The 15895-nt window shown below is 42.4% G+C and overlaps 2 non-coding genes across 2 annotated transcripts; both read left to right on the plus strand.

The window, feature by feature from the left end:
- The first annotated feature begins 5530 nt into the window (after positions 1–5530).
- TRNAL-CAA (transfer RNA leucine (anticodon CAA)) lies at positions 5531–5636 on the plus strand. Its single transcript has 2 exons — positions 5531–5568; positions 5591–5636. It is a non-coding gene; the product is annotated as a tRNA-Leu (tRNA).
- Positions 5637–5916: 280 nt separating this feature from the next.
- On the plus strand, positions 5917–5988 carry TRNAE-CUC (transfer RNA glutamic acid (anticodon CUC)). The gene has a single exon. It is a non-coding gene; the product is annotated as a tRNA-Glu (tRNA).
- The last annotated feature ends 9907 nt before the right edge of the window (positions 5989–15895 follow it).

Genomic DNA, 15895 nt, shown 5'->3' on the forward strand with positions numbered 1-15895 from the left:
GCACAATCCCAAATTTACATGTTGAACCCCTACTGCCCAGTGTGATGATATTTTAAGATGGGGCCTTTGGGAGCTAATTAGATTTAGATAAGACCATAAGAGTGGGCCCTCAGAAGCATAAGAACATAAATTTTTATTATGCCACCCAGTCTTCAGTGTTTTATTACAGGAGCCCAAGCTGACTAAAACAGGGAGCAACTGCTTAACAGGTACAAGGTGTCCTTTTGGAATGATGAAAATATTTTGGAACTTAAACAGAGATCGTGGTTGTACAACATTGTGAATGTATTAAATGCTACTTTGAATAGTTAATTTTATGTTATTTCTATTTCTTTTCAGTTGTTTTAAAAAACCAAACCCACGGGAAGTAGACCTCACCACATGGCCAGAGAGGTCCAAAGAAATGCTGAGGAGAGAAACAACACTGGATCATTGCCATCAATACAACACACCATGTAATGTCTGTTTTCAAATAAATCGAAACCTTGATTCTGTGGTCTCCTGCAGCCAGCATTCCATATTGCTGATCCCCGTTAAGGCAGAACACCTCCCACAGGGCATCAGTATGTCCTGTCACCATCTCCAGTCTCTCCTCCAACCTCACCAGAAGCCTGACCCTCTGGGTTCTCGACTTACTCCCCTTGGCAGCATTGGACTTCCGATCACTGCTTTTGTCCTCTACCTTCTGCAAATCACAGTCTCTTCTTTTTCTTTCTTTCTCAGTGGCCATTCTTTCTCAGCCTTCCGTGCAGCTTCCTCTTCTTTCTCAGCTTACTGGAATGATCCAGGGCTCAGTCCTTGGCCTCACTTTCCAAGTGACCTCATTCTATTTTATGGGTTTTTTTTTTGCCCTTTGCATATGCAGTATCTTGGTTCCCTGACCAGGGATCCAACCCATGTTCCCTGAAGTGGGATCACATAGTCCTAACCGCTGGACTGCCAGAGAATTCCCTGTTTTATGGCAGGGATACAGATAAGTACAATTTATTGGCTAATGAGTTTCCACTTTTATATCTCCCACAGTACTTCAGATGCTTGTATTTATTTGCTACTTGACATCTCTAATAGACATCTTAAACTTGAAGATCGAAAACCATACTCTCTCTCCACAATCTGCCTCCTCCCTGGCTTCCCTACTGGCCAGTTAATGGCAACCCACTCCAGCATTCTTGCCTGGAGAATCACAGGGACAGATGAGCCTGGTGGGCTGCCGTCTATGGGGTTGCACAGAGTCTGGACATGACTGAAGCGACTTGGCAGCAGCAGCAGCAGCAAACACCTCTTATTACATGCCACTTCTTTCTTTCTTGTGCATCAACAAATCTTATTGACTCCAGCTTCAAAATAGATCCAGAATTTGACTGTCTATCTCCATCTGGCCTGCTGCCCCATGGTCTGTCCAAGGGAGCTTGCAGTAGCCTCTCGACTGTTCTCTCTACTTCATTCTTGTGCTCTCCCATCTACTCTCCATGCAGGCCATATCTTACCAACCTCAGCTCTCCTCTTCACTCAGTGTCAATATACAGGCTGGAACCAAGCCAAGCAGTCCCTGCCACGCTGTTTTGCATTCTTTGCTGGACTTTGCATCTGCTCTTCTCTCTCCCCACAGATATTCTATCTGGTCATTCACTGACAGTCTACTCAAAAGCCACATCCTGAAAGACCTTCTGAACCACCTACCTCTCCCTCTATCCTTCTTTCTCTATTTTTCTTCATAGCACTTATTACTCCCCCACATAGAATTATTTTGTTTACTTTCCATCTTTCTTTGCTGGAACATGAGCTTCTAAAGTACAGATAAGTATTTTGTGTTCTTCTCTGCTACATCCACGGTCCTTACCCCCCAGGCTCTCAGGACTTTCTGGGTGAGCTAGAAGGAATGAAGGCTGATTAAGCATGTTGAGGAAAATTCAGCTAGCTCACTGGGGTACATGAGAGACTTGCGGTAAGGTCAGACTGGCCAGAAGTTCCTAAAGGCCAAGTAGACCACCAGAGAAATTAGAATATTATTGTCAGGGTTGTGGAAAACGCCTCTCCCCTTCTCCCAGTGCTTATGTCCTCCCTTCAGTGAAGGCTCCAATGTGAAAGAAAAGATTATCTAAAACTTGGAAATAGAAAAGAGATTATTAGTGACAAAAATTCCCACTTTGACCAAAATTTAGTCAGGCTCCTCTGAGCCCTCTTTTCAACTAAACCTTGATCTTGGGCTTCCATGCTCTGCCTTGTACGGTCTAATTTTCATAAGAATCCTGCTAGGGTTCTAGTGAGAATCCCCTTACCTTTAATATCTGCTCACCCCCCACAGCTAAACAAATTCCTCATCCCCCTCCCCATCTTCCAGGTAAAATAGGATGACCCTGGCCTGCCTTCAGCAGAAATTTTATTATATCAGTTTAGCAAGAATCTCAGGAGAAGGTAATGGCACCCCACTCCAGTACTCTTGCCTGGAAAATCCCACGGACGGAGGAGCCTGGTGGGCTGCAGTCCATGGGGTCGCTAAGAGTCGGACTCGACTGAGCAACTTCACTTTCATGCGTTGGAGAAGGAAATGGCAACCCGCTCCAGTGTTCTTGCCTGGAGACTCCCAGGGACGGCGGAGCCTGGTGGGCTGCCGTGTATGGGGTCGCACAGAGTCAGACACAACTGAAGCGACTTAGCAGCAGCAGCAGCAAGAATCTCTCTACTCTTGATGTCTCCTCATAGCCATTTTCCATCCACCAACCGCACCCTGCTCCTTAGCTATAAATCCCCACTTTTCCTTGCTGTATTTGGAACTGAGCCCAGTTCTATTCGCAGAACGCAATGGCTCCCCACTCCAGTACTCTTGCCTGGAAAATCCCATGGACGGAGGAGCCTGGTAGGCTGCAGTCCATGGGGTCGCTAGGAGTCGGACACGACTGAGCGACTTCACTTTCACTTTTCACTTTCATGCATTGGAGAAGGAAATGGCAACCCAGTCCAGTGTTCTTGCCTGGAGAATCCCAGGGACGGCGGAGCCTCATGGGCTGCCGTCTATGGGGTCGCAGAGTCGGACACGACTGAAGCGACTTGGCAGCAGCTATTATATAAGGTCTCTTTTCTCCTACTACAATAGTTCTTGGATAAAATGTGTTCTTACAGCTTTCACTGCTGTTCGGTTTGATTCTCTTGGACACAAGGTATCCTTACAGTGGAGTACTTGGCATTGTCTAGCACTTCTTTGGGGGATTATCTGATTCCATTTGCACCTTTGCCTGGCTTCTTTTGACTATTTTAGAGTTCTGTATGGGTAGAAATTAACCTGTAGAAAATCGACAGTGATGCAAAGGGCTTCTGTGTGGGAGCAAGGCCAAAAGATTCCTATGTATCACAATACAAGGTGCACAATACAGGTGAAGAGAGGCACCTGATTTATTTCTGGTAGAAAAAAAGAGCCCCAAGGTAGAAAGCATACCTTAAATATCATACTCTTGATAAATTAACCCATCGCACATCTGTTAGCAATCTCTTTTCAAATCCCCTTGTCTATTTAAAAAAAAAAAAAAAGAAAAAACCCTTCAAAATCTCCTTTGAATTGGTTATAACATCGTACAGGGACCCTCATTAATGAGTTGAGTAAAATCTTGATACGTGCATCACTTATATATTTGCATGGGAATCATGTGTTTTACTTTTTGAAAATTATTTTTAGAAAAAGGCAGTGAGATCTTACTTGCCAATCACAGTCTAAAAATAGACCTCCACCATGTCATTGCTCTGTTTTTGTTTTGTCCTCACAGCCTGTATGTTCCTCTGGGCTGACTATCCCCTTCACTAGCAGTCAGTTTGCCAGGGTACAGACCTCCTCCTTGTTCACTGTTGTATCAATTTCCAACAAAGGATTGTCTAGTCAAAGCTATGGTTTTTCCAGTAGTCATGTATGGATGTGAGGGTTGGACCATAAGGAAAGCTAAGTGCAGAAGAATTCATGCTTCTGAACCGTGATGTTGGAGAAGACTCTTGAGAGCCCCTTGACTGCAAGGAGATCAAACCTAAAGGAAGTCAATCCTGAATATTCACTGGAAGGACTGATGCTGAAGCTGAAGCTCCAATACTTTGGCCACCTGATGCAAAGAACTGACTTATTAGAAAAGACCCAGATGCTAGGAAATATTGAAGGCAGGAGGAGAAGGGGGATGACAGAGGACAAGATGGTTGGATGGCATTACCAACTCAATGTACACGAGTTCGACCAAGCTGCAGGAGATAGTGAAGGACAGGGAGGAAGCCTGGCCGTGCTGCAGTCCACGGGGCCACAAAGAGTGGGACAAGACTAATCAACTGAACAACAAAAACGTATCGATTAAGACTCAGTGAATAAATGAATGAATGAATGATTGAATGCATGTGGTCTGGAGCACAAGAAGCAGGACTTTCCGGTTGATGCTAAAGCACACTTGCTATCTTTGCACTCTTTTGTTAAAACTTCCCCCCCTACCCCGAAATCTTTTTCAACGAGGCCTGACTTTGGACTTTCATGCTTGTCTCTATAACGTTCAATTTTAGCAAAAATCCTGCTAAGTATGTTTAACCAGAATGCCCCATCCTTGATACATTATCACTCTGAATATATAATGGGGTTCCTGGTCCTTTACCAGGCGATATCTAATATCCTGGTCCACCTTCAGCAAGAGCCCTGTTAGATATCCTTTCGGACAGAATCCTCCCCGCTCCCCCGGCCCCGCGCCCTCAGTAATTTTTCATCCACTGAATGCACCCTACCTCTGTCTTTGGCTATAAATTTCCAGTCTCACTTGTACTCAGAGTTAAATCCAATCTCACCTCTCCCACTGCAAGACCCTGGTGCAGTAATAAACCATACATATCTTGATTCCCATCCCCCACACCACCCATTTAATAAAGTCTTCCTTACAGTGCTTTAAGGGGTGTCATGAATGAGCAATGTTTTTCTTTAACACTGATAGCCCCCCATTATCTCTAGCCAGGACTGGGTGACTTGGCAGAGGAAGAGGTGTGGGTCTTAAAAGGATGGGTATGCCAAAGACAATAAGGCAGAAGCCCTAATAATTTTGAAACAACAGCAGCAATCACTGTTGCTTCCTCTGTGGCAAGCTATTTCCATATGATTTCCTTGTATTCACTCAACTAGCCAGTTTTCCCCAGCTAGGGCCAGGCACTTGTGGCAGGAGCCCGGGATCTGGCAGTAGCGGGTCGCCCGGTGGGCAGACACCTGGCACTTTCTTTTTGCTTTTGCTACTGTAGTTTCCTTCCTTTGCTGGGTCGGATGGTCACTAAACCCTCTGGTTTTCTAGCGGGATTGTCCTTGCTTCTTGACTCGATTTTCCTGCCAACCTGAGAGCCTAGGCAGTCGGCAGGAACTGCAAACCCGGCATTCTCCAAGAGCTCCTCCGCATCCAGCCGCAGGCGCCCAGCGCAAGGTTCTCCTCCGCCCGGACCTGGTGGATCCGCCGACAGCCTGCCCAGGAAGGCGGGACAGCGCATCAGCCTGTCGCAGAAAGCAGGCCGTTCAGGAACATACTTCCTTCAGCGTGTCAGGATGGCCGAGTGGTCTAAGGCGCCAGACTCAAGGTGTTTACCTTCCCCTAGGGCATTCTGGTCTCCGAATGGAGGCGTGGGTTCGAATCCCACTTCTGACAGGCGCGTTTTTGCAACCTTTCGCGAACATACCCAAGAACATTTCCCGTTAGTGCTGGTGGTTTTGTTTTCTGTTTCTGAGACGGCGGCCATATTTAGACTTCACAGTTGCTTCGGTTCTCCATTATGTTTTCTTCGGTTTTGCAGCGGCCGAGAGACCGGTCAGGTGGAAGAGGGAGGCGGTTTGAATACCGGAGGTTCAAGCAACCGCATTCAGGAACCCAGTTTACGTCACCTCTTTTACAGTTTGTCTAGCTTACTGTAGAGGGCTCTCTTATGTGTTCCCTGGTGGTCTAGTGGTTAGGATTCGGCGCTCTCACCGCCGCGGCCCGGGTTCGATTCCCGGTCAGGGAAAGCATTTTTTTGTTTCGTTTTTCTTTCAACTTGACGCCAAAAATACAATATTGGCTACCTTTCTGTTTAGGAGAACCAGAGGGGAGGAGTATTCTGGTTAACGAGTGCCGGCTGTCTGTGAATCACTGTCCTATACCTGCTGCTTCTGCTACTGCTGCGAAGTCTCTTCAGTCGTGTCCGACTCTGTGCGACCCGATAGACGGCAGCCCACCAGGCTCCCCCGTCCCTGGGATTCTCCAGGCAAGAACACTGGAATGGGTGGCCATTGCCTTACGAAACCTTAATTAAGAAAGGAAGAACAAGGCAGACAGCATTAAATGATCCCAAAAGAAAACTGGTGCTGCTGCAAGTGCCAGGTCTTCCAATGCCCAGGGTAAAAAAAAAAAACAAAAACAAAAACTCCCCGAATACTCAAAATGATTAGAATGACCTATGTCACCTAGAGGGGGCTCACTGCTCACAATGACTCAGGCAAGTTTTACTATAAAAAGGAGTCAGGAAATTCTTCCCACCCGAACACGTAACTTTTATTTTGAAAGTAAACTGAAATGAGTAAAATAATGACACAACGAACACCGGTGTTCTTTCTACCTCCATACGACATAGGTTAATATTTTGCCACATTTTCTCTTTCTCTCCAGACATAATCAGAGCTTCCTCAGTCTCCCACCCGTTTGAAAGTTGCATACATTATTACACTACTCCATGTCACACCTGAGAAAATCAACATTAACTTGTCATCAGATGCCAGTCCACATTTGAATTTCCCGTAATTGTTCCCAAAATATCTTTTATAGCTGCTTTTTAAACTTTTTTATTCTAGAAATTTCCACTGCTCATTTTTCTGTTGTGACTCCTGTGGAAAATAATCTATTTTAATAATAAAAACTCTTCAGCCACATTTAAGTTCTATCTTCTTAGTATTTGTATAATATTCTGACCCTCTATGCTTAATTTGTTGTTTTTGAAAGTATTCATTTCTCCCTGGGTATCTTTTCTAGACCTCCAGGCCAGGCTGTTAGGGTATAGCCTACCTCCATATTAGTTACAGCTTGGCTCACCAAACTACCCTTGAACAAATCATTTTGCCTCTGCTTTTCTCTTTCCTAGCTGTTGGCTTTTTTTTTTTTTTTCCTTTGGTAATTCAGCCTTGTGTGGAGTATAGTATAGCAAGAGATGATTGGTGGTCAGGTTGAGCTGAGTGCAAGTCCTGACTGGACTTTTCAGAAGGCAAGCTGTCTATTCTGTCTAAGCTTTAGTTTTCTCATCTGTAAAGCTGGCCGATCAAAGGATGAATAAGAAAGAGAATGAAATTTCATCTAACCTTTAAGTTTCATTTTGAAATTTTCCCTCATCTTCAAAAGGAATTGGAAGGAACCTAAGTGTACATATGTATGTTATGTGTGTGTGTGTGTGTGTGTGTGTGTGTGTAAAGAATAAAAAACAGCTGGGAAGACATATACTAAATGTAATGATTTTCTATAAGTGGTAGGATTATGAAAATTTTAAATTTTCTTTGTCCTAATGTCAGGCGTTTGCTTATTTTTCTACCATGAGTATATACAATTTATTAGTAGAAGAATAATACAATTTATTTGAAAAATTGCTCACACGTTACACAAAAATCAATTTAAAATGAGTCATAGATTTAAATGTAACGCTTAAAACTATAAAACTTTATAAGAAAACATAGAAAACCTTTAAGACCTAGTCCTTAGTGACAAGTTCTTAATAATGACATGTAGGAAAATATTAAATTGAACCTCATCAAAATTAAAAACTTATTCTGCAAAAGGCCTTGTTAAGATGATGTAGCTTGTTAAGACAAGCTACAAACAGAAAAAAAATATTTGCAAACCACATCTCTGACAAAGGGCTCGTATCTAGGACTTATAGAGAACTCTCAAAACTCAGTGATAAAAAAGCAAACAATCCAATTATATAATGAGCCAGTGGCATGACAAGACATTGATGTTCAATGTTGTTGAAGTGCAAATTAAAATCACAATGAGATATCACCAGAAGCTTTTCAGAATAGCTAAAATAAAAAGCAGTGGTAACAGCAAATGCTAGTGAGGATGACGAGAAACTAGATCACTTGTTCATTGCTAGCAGAAATGTAAATGGTATAGCCATTTAAGAAAGAGTCTAGCAATTTTTTTTACAGAACTAAACATGCAGTTACTATATGACCCAACAATTACATTCTTAGGCATTTATCCCAGAGCAATGAAAACTTATATTTACACAAAAACCTGTACACAAATGTTTAAAGCACTCTTAACAGCCAAAAAACAGGGAACAACTGAAACGGCCTTTAACAGGTGAATGGTTAAACAGGTGGTAGTACCACCATACCATAGAATGCTGCTCAGCACTAAAAATAAATGAACTACTGATGCAGGATATAACTTGGATATACCTCAGGGAGTTATGCTGAGTGAAAAAGTCAATATCAAAAGGTCACATACTTCATGATTTCATTCACATAAAAATTATAGTGAATGAGAAATTATAGTGATAGAAAACAGATTACTGATTGATAGGGCTTGGAGATGTTGGGAGGTAGGGAGTGGGGCAGAAGTGACTGAAGAGGCATAGCAAGAGGGAAATCTTTATGTTGATGAAATAGTTCTGTATCTTGTTGTGGTTGTAGTTAGAAGAATATGCACATGTGAAATAATAAAATACTTAGGAATAAACCTACCTAAGGCGACTCAATGGACATGGGTTTGGGTGAACTCCAGGACATGGTTTGGACAGGGAGGCCTGGCATGCTGCAGTTCATGGGGTCTCAAAGAGTCGGACACGACTGAGTAACTGAACTGAAAACTGAAGGAGGCAAAAGAGGTGTATACAGAAAACTATAAGACACTGATGAAAAAAAACTAAAAGACAACATTAACAGATGGAAGATATATCATGTTCTTGGATTGGAAGAACCAATATTGTGATATGACAGTATTACTCAAAGCAATCTACACATTTAAGGCAATCCTTATCAAATTGTCAATGGCATTTTTTCACAGAACTAGAACAAAAAAATTCACAATTCGTATGGTAAAATAAAAGACCCCAGAATAGCCAAAGCAGTCTTAAGAAAGAAGAATGAAGCTAGAGGAATCAACCTTCCTTGTTTCAGACTGTACTACAAAATTACCACACTTCCCTTGTGGCTCAGCTGGTAAAAAATGCGCCTGCAATGCGGGAGACCGGAGTTCCCACTCCAGTATTCTGGCCTGGAGAATTCCATGGACTACAGTCAATGGGGTCGCAAAGAGTCAGACACAACTGAGCGACTTTCACTTTCACAAAACTACAGTCATCAAGACAGTATGGTACTAACAAAAAAAAAAAACAGAAATATAAACCAACGGAACAAGACAGAAAGCCCAGAGATAAACCTACACACCTATGAGCACCTTATCTTTGGCAAAGGAGGCAAGAATAGAAAATGGAGAAAAGACAGCCTCTTCAAGAAGTGGTGCTAGGAAAACTGGACAGCTACATGAAAAAGAATGAAATGAGAATACTCCCTAACACCATACAAAGATAAACTCAAAATTGATTAAAGACCTAAATGGCTTCCCAGGTGGCTCAGTGAGTAAAGAATCTGCCTGCAGTTCAGAGGATACAGGAGGTGTGGGTTTGATCCCTGGGTTGGGAAGATTCCCTGGAGAAGGGCATGGCAACTTACTCCAGTATTCTTGCCTGGAGAATCTTACAGACAGAGGAGCCTGGTGAGGTGCAGTCCATAAAGTCACAGAGAGTTAGACATGACTGAAGCGACTGAGCACACAAGGATACTGTAAAACTTAGAGGAAAACATAGGCAGAACACATTTTGACATAAGTGGCAGGAAGATCCTCTATGACCCACCTTCTAGAGTGATGGAAATAAACGATATGTAACTAACTAAACTCAAAAGCTTTCAGATAGCAAAGGAAACCATAAACAAGATGAAAAGAACCCTCAGAATGGGAGAAAATAATTGCAAATGAGCAACTGACAAAGGATTAATCTCCAAAATATGTAAGGAGTTCATGCAGCTCAACATGAGAAAAACAAACAACCCAAAAAAAAATGGGCAGAAGGCCTTAATAGATATTTCTCCAAAGAAGACATCCAGGTGGCTAATAAACACATGGAAAAATGATCAACATAGCTTATTATTCAGTTCAGTTCAGTTCAGTTGCTAAGTCGTGTCCAACTCTTTGTGACCCCATGAATCGCAGCACGCCAGGCCTCCCTGTCAATCACAAACTCCCGGAGTTCACTCAGACTCACGTCCATCGACTCAGTGATGCCATCCAGCCATCTCATCCTCTGTCATCCCCTTCTCCTCCTGCCCCCAATCCCTCCCAGCATCAGAGTCTTTTCCAATGAGTCAACTTTTCACATGAGGTGCCCAAAGTACTGGAGTTTCAGCTTTAGCATCATTCCCTCCAAAGAAATCCCAGGGCTGATCTCCTTCAGAATGGACTGGTTGGATCTCCTTGCAGTCCAAGGGACTCTCAAGAGTCTTCTCCAACACCACAGTTCAAAAGCATCAATTCTCCGGCGCTCAACCTTCTTCACAGTCCAACTCTCACATCCATACATGACCACTGGAAAAACCATAGTCTTGACTAGACGAACCTTTGTTGGCAAAGTAATGTCTCTGCTTTTTAATATGCTGTCTAGGTTGGTCATAACTTTCCTTCCAAGGAGTAAGCGTTTTTTAATTTCATGGCTGCAGTCACCATCTGCAGTGATTTTGGAGCCCCAGAAAATAAAGTCTGACACTGTTTCCACTGTTTCCCCTGTTTCCCCATCTATTTCCCATGAAGTGATGGGACCAGATGCCATGATCTTCGTTTTCTGAATGTTGAGCTTTAAGCCAACTTTTTCACTCTCCTCTTTCACTTTCATCAAGAGGCTTTTTAGTTCCTTTTCACTTTATGCCATAAGAGTGGTGTCATCTGCATATCTGAGGTTATTGATATTTCTCCCGGGAATCTTGATTCCAGCTTGTGCTTCTTCCAGCCCAGCGTTTCTCATGATGTACTCTGCATATAAGTTAAATAAGAAAAAAAAAAAAAAAAAGTTAAATAAGCAGGGTGACAATATACAGCCTTGACATACTCCTTTTCCTATTTGGAACCAGTCGTTGTTCCATGATCAGTTCTAACTGTTGCTTCCTGACCTGCATATAGGTTTCTCAAGAGGCAGGTCAGGTGGTCTGGTATTCCCATCTCTTTCAGAATTTTCCACAGTTTATTGTGATCCACACAGTCAAAGGCTTTGGCATAGTCAATAAAGCAGAAATAGATGTTTTTCTGGAACCCTCTTGCTTTTTCAATGATCCAGCGGATGTTGGCAATTTGATCTCTGGTTCCTCTGCCTTTTCTAAAACCAGCTTGAACATCAGGAAGTTCACAGTTCACATATTGCTGAAGCCTGGCTTGGAGAATTTTGAGCATTACTTTACTAGCGTGTGAGATGAGTGCAATTGTGCAGTAGTTTGAGCATTCTTTGGCATTGCCTTTCTTTGGGATTGGAATGAAAACTGACCTTTTCCAGTCCTGTGGCCACTGCTGAGTTTTCCAAATTTGCTGCCATATTGAGTGCAGCACTTTAGGATTTGCTGGCATATTGATTAGCATATTTTACGATATGAAACTGCTCAACTGGAATTCCATCACCTCCACTAGCTTTGTTCATAGTGATGTTTCCTAAGGCCCACTTGACTTTGCAGTCCAGGATGTCTGGTTCTAGGTGAGTGATCACACCATCATGGTTATTTGGGTCTTTAAGATCCTGTATAGTTCTTCTATGTATTCTTGGCACCTCTTCTTATTATCTTCTGCTTCTGTTAGGTCCATACCGTTTCTGTCCTTTATTGTCCCCATCTTTGCATGAAATGTTCCCTTGGTATCTCTAATTTTCTTGAAGAAATCTCTAGTCTTTCCCATTCTAGAAAGGAGGAGGCAATCATCTCCATTGCTTCCCTGCAAATAGGTTCATCAATACCATCTTTCTAGATTCCATATATATATGTGCTAATATGTGATATTTGTTTTTCTCTTTATGACTTACTTCACTCTGTATAACAGGCTCCAGCTTCATCCATCTCACTAGGACTGACTCAAATTTATTCCTTTTTATGTAAAACATGTATAATATACATTGTATATATGTACTGCAGCTTCTTTATCCATTCATGTCTCAATGGATATCTAGGTTGCTTCCATGTCCTAGCTATTATAAATAGAGCTGCAGTGAACATTGGAGTGTGTGTGTCATTTTCAATTATGGTTTTCTCAGGATATATGCCCAGTAGTGGAATTATTAGGTCATATGGCACCCCACTCCAGTACTCTTGCCTGGAAAATCCCATGGATGGAGGAGCCTGGTGGGCTGCAGTCCTTGGAGTCGCAAAGAGTCGGACACGACTGAGTGACTTCACTTTCACTTTTCACTTTCCTGCACTGGAGAAGGAAACCCACTCCAGTGTTCTTGCCTGGAGAATCCCAGAGACGGGGGAACCTGGTGGGCTGCCATCTATGGGGTTGCACAGAGTCGGACACGACTGAAGTGACTTAGTAGCAGCAGCAGCATGGTAGTTTTATTCCAAGTTTTTTAAGGAATCTTCATACTATCCTCCATAGTAGCTGTCTGAATTTGCATTCCCACCAACAGTGTAAAAGATTTTCCTTTTCTCCACAGCCTCTCCAGCATTTATTGTTTGTAGATTTTTTAATGACGGCCATTCTGACTGGTGTAAGGTGATACTTCATTGTAGTTTTGATTTGTATTTCTCTAATAATGAGTGATGTTGAGCATTTTTTCATGAGTTTGTTAGCCATCTGTATGTCTTCTTCAGAGAAATGTCTGAACAACAATAATGTTCTCCAAAACCCTGTACTAAGTACCAACTGGGAAGTTTTCTCAGTCTAGTTGTTTATTGCTAGAACTGGATTACAAATTTTTCTCTTATGGTCAAGCCTCAAGAGGCTTAAAATGTAAGCCTCTAATGTTTTACTAAAGAATAAGAACCCGCCCCAATTTTATGAAAAGAACCTGACAAAATAGCTTTCAAGGCTCTACATCAAGCAGAGTTTGATGAACTTACCTGCCCCTTGGGTATCACAGTTATCAGATTCCCTTTTACCATTTGTCTCTGAAAAGGAAGGGAATGCCCTTGGGGTACTCATCCAAAACAGGGGACTACCATCAGCCTTTAGGGTATTAATGTCAGCAACTGAACCAATGGCACACAGATACGAGTGCCATTATGGGTACTACCTTTTTGGTTAAGACCTCTGAGAAAATCATTGTGGGATCCTCTTTAACCATTTTTGCATCTCATTCAGTAAAAGTTCTCTAAAATTCTCATCACACTCAACATTCCTCAATCAGCTACCTCACCTCATATGAAGTCCTATTGTTAACCCTCTTTACATAACTACTTTATGTTCTGATATCCTTAACCCTGATACTCTCCTCCCTCTATCTGATGCCCTTCATGATTGTTTAATGCTGATGGATCACTTTCTGATTCCCCATGGTGATGTTTAGATATTTCTTTGAGTAACACTGACTTCTCATGGTTCACCAATGGTTTGTATTTGAAAGGTGACAAAGGTAAATATTGTGCTGGGTATACAGGAACTCCCATGGACAGAGGAGTCTGGTGGGCTACAGTCCATGGGGTTGCAAAGAGTTGGACATGACTTAGCGATTATACAACAGATCCTCTTGCAACTCCTTTTGATGTCGTTAAGACAGCATGTTTACTATGGCTGCTTCTATTCAAGTGGCTGAAGTATATGTTCTTACACAGGCTTGTACTTTAGCCAAGGACAAAGCTGCCAATGTTTATACTGATAGTAGGCTTGCTTTCTGCATAGCTCATGATTTTGGAATGTTGTGAAAGCAGTATGGTTTCTTTTCTTCTAGTGGAAATAAAATTTTAAATTGTCCCCATCTTCAGAAAGTATTAGATGCAATACTTTAACCTGCCACTTTCACAATTATTAAGATTCTGGGGCATTTTAAACTCGACATATTGGAAGCTAAGGGAAATTACTTTGCTAACATTTTGGCAAGGAATGCTGCCCTTAAAGGGACCAGCAGTAGTCAAACCTCTGTCACAGGCCAAAGAAAAGTGATAGTCACTCAGTCATGTCCAACTCTTTTCAACCCTATGGGCTGGAGTTCACCAGGCTCCTCTGTCCATGGAATTCTCCAGGCAAGAATACTGGCGTGGGTTTCTGTTTTCTTCTCCAGGGGATCCTCCCAACCCAGGAATTGAACCCAGGTCTCCTGCATTGCAGGTGGAGTCTTTACCATCTGAGCCACCAGGAAAGCCCTATTTCCCCAAATGACAACTTAGAAAAACTGACTAGAGGGACTTCCCAGATGGTCCAGTGGTTAAGAATTCACCTTGCAATGCAGGGGATTTGGGTTTGATCCCTGGTCAGGGAACTAAGATTCCATATGCCTCAGAGCAACTAAGCCCACACACCACAACTAGAGAGTCGACATGCAGCAACTACAGAATCCTGCAGAATCTGGAGCCATGGAACACACCTCCTGAGCCTGAGCACCACAGCTAGAGAGTCTATATGCAACAGTGAAATCCCACATGTCACAGCAAAGATCTCATATGCTACAACTAAGACCCAAGACAGTCAAATAAATATTAAAAAAGAAACACTGGTTAGAGAACCTCAACAAACGGGCCCAAGGAAGGGAAAAACAAGACTGGAAATTGAACAAATTTTGACCTGATCAAATTTTCTCACTTGAGGTCAAATAATAACTCAGTCTTAACCAGAGATTCTAAAATCCCCAATGTTCACCACTGTACACGCATTAAGCCATTGGTCTATGGACAACATGATATCACTCAAGAGTCAATGTTGATGAGGGGAAATGAACAAGGCCACAGAAAATGCATACCTCACTTGCCCCACTTATACAAAGTACAACCCAGGGAAACATGTTCATACTGCTCCAGGACATTTTAATTGGCCCAATGGACAATTCAAGTTCTGGCAAATGGATTCCATTCAACTTCCTTCATCTCATGAATATAAATGTGATTTAGTCATGGTCTGTGTGTTTTCACATTGGACCGAAGTCTTCTCTTGGAGACAGGCTATGGCCTCTTCTGTGGCTAAAGTCCTTTGGGAAAATTTGTTTACCTGGGAAACTCCTCTCAAACTGCATAGTGATTGAGGAGTAAAACCTAATTTTCTGGTTAAGTACTTCAACAAACTGTGCTATTTGGCAGGTTTTCCCCACTTCCACTGTGCTTATCATCCTCAGTTATCTGGCTTAGTTGGATGCACTAATGGCATTATTAAAATTCAGTCAGCAAAAATTCACAGAGACCTTCCCAATACCCTTGCTAAAAGCATTAACATTGGTCCTTCTAAATGTCAACATCACTCTTCTTATAATCTATAAATTCTCATCCTTTGAGATAGTCATAGGATGCCCAATGCAATTGGATCATGCTTCTTTTGACTGACAGATGATGAAAGGAGAGATACTTCAATACTGCAAATGCCTAATTGCTTCTATTAAACCATTTTTTGGTGACATGAAATTGTTAGTCACTCGGTTGTGTTTGACTTATTGCTACCTCATGGACTGTACCTTCTGTCCATGGAATTCTCCAAGCAAGAATATTGGAATGGGTAGCCAACCTCTCTCAAGGGCATCTTCCTGACCCAGGGATCAAACCTGGGTCTCCTGCATTGCAGGTAGATTTTTTACAATCTGAGCCACCAGGGAAGCCCATTCTTTGGTAGAGCATTTTCTTCACAGTGAGCTCTTGAGAAATGAAGGCCTTAAGCATCATATTATACTTTGCAACCTAGATAATTCATATTGCAAAAGTCCCCACCAGAAGAAC

This window comes from Bos indicus, chromosome 7, assembly GCF_029378745.1.
Source record: "Bos indicus isolate NIAB-ARS_2022 breed Sahiwal x Tharparkar chromosome 7, NIAB-ARS_B.indTharparkar_mat_pri_1.0, whole genome shotgun sequence".
Classification (NCBI taxonomy): Eukaryota; Metazoa; Chordata; class Mammalia; order Artiodactyla; family Bovidae; genus Bos; species Bos indicus.